Genomic DNA, 1,816 nt, shown 5'->3' on the forward strand with positions numbered 1-1,816 from the left:
ACACACACACACAAACACATATACATAGACACATATCCTGTAAAGAACACACACACATACACACATACACACTCACACACACACACGCAGGAAATCATCTTCACGCTCACACACACGAAAGAATAATTTAGACACGCATAGCAGAACACATCAAGTGACTCATCTTTATTAAAACCACCATCAAAGCCTTCCAATCAGACAAGTTCACCGAATCATAACTAATACTGACCATCACAATTGTTATTATACCCCAAACCCTACACACTATATTATAGTTTTATGTAGATGTTTGATATGCGTCCAGGTATGGTTTGCCCCTTGTTACCTAGCAAACATCTATCGTTCTCATCTGTCCTTTTTTTTTTCGCTGTATGTTACTCTCTGGAAGTATACAACATCTCTAATCGTCGGCACTTATAAATTGAGGCCTATTTGCGTTGAGAGTTTCGTTAAACTCTTACTTAAACTATCGTTTTTGTCTTTCTATTTATCTTTTCGGTACTCACTGTGACTACCACGAGGAGACCGTTGAACATATTATCCTTCACTGCCCAACTCTGGCAGTTCTTCGACGCAGGTTCCTACACACACCTACATACTTACAAAGCCTGCTCTACTCTGGTGTTGACCAGATGGCAAGGACATGTGGTAACTTGAGGGAGGCATTGCGCTGCCAAGTGCGAAATGCTCGCAGCTGAAGGGATTTGAAAACAACAACAACAACAACAACAACAACAACAACAACAACAAACTTTTTGGTACAGAGAAGTTGGTGTAACGGGGAAAAAATCATGCAACTTTTACCGACGTCAAGATGAAAGTCATGATGTTTGAAGGAAAATAACTCAAGTATAATTACTATGCCATTCTCACGATTGTCCTCTTTGTTTGTTTCCCTTTGAAAAAACATCCACGAGACAAACCATCCTCTTTCACCAATTGGGAACATCATCCAACCAAATCGTCTGAAAAAAACTAAGAAGCTACCGTTGTGTTACATGACAAACCTTCACCTGCTTGTACTCCGACCAACCAACCAGCAGACCAACCAACCGACCAACCAACCAACCGACCGACCAACCAACCAACCAACCAACCAACCAACCAACCAACTAACCAACCAACCAACCAACCAACCAACCAACCAACCAACCAACCAGCCAACCAACAAACCAACCAACTAACCAACCACCAACCAACCAAGCTTGTTCATTATCTTCCTTTTGATGAAAAAAAAATACCCATCAATCTTGAAAAGCTATCGAGGTATTTGTGATTGAAGGAGGTGACCATATGTCAATGATAACAAAAAACAAACGAGAAAGTGACCTCCAGAGTTTGGTTACTTCCTCAGCTTGCGCGTCCTTGGAATTTGCAAATTTACATGTCTGTGCCTTTGATCAACATTTTGTGAAAAATCCACACAAAGACCCCACGATATGCCACACGTGGACGAAGGAAATATACAGGGCATTTTCCTTAAAACGAGAGGCTCTTATTAAGTCTCACAGTGACCAGTCATTACTGGCAAAAATCAGGATCGATCACTTCTCTGGGCTGCGGCCTACAAAAATAGAATAGACAAAACATCGGACCCAGCCTGTCCATTGTGCAGCGAGGAACCCCAAGATTTAGAGCACTGGCTGCAGAGATGCCTCGCCACGGAGGTTCAGCGGTGGCATCTCTTCGGGGAGGATTCAGGAATGTTGAACTGCCTCACCAGCTACCCAAGAGAGGCGGTGACCCTGGCGAAGAGCACACTCTTCGGGGCTCCAAACATTTCGAACGGACAGGCTACCACACACACATAACAACA

Source organism: Aplysia californica, unplaced genomic scaffold, assembly GCF_000002075.1.
Source record: "Aplysia californica isolate F4 #8 unplaced genomic scaffold, AplCal3.0 scaffold00313, whole genome shotgun sequence".
Classification (NCBI taxonomy): domain Eukaryota; kingdom Metazoa; phylum Mollusca; class Gastropoda; order Aplysiida; family Aplysiidae; genus Aplysia; species Aplysia californica.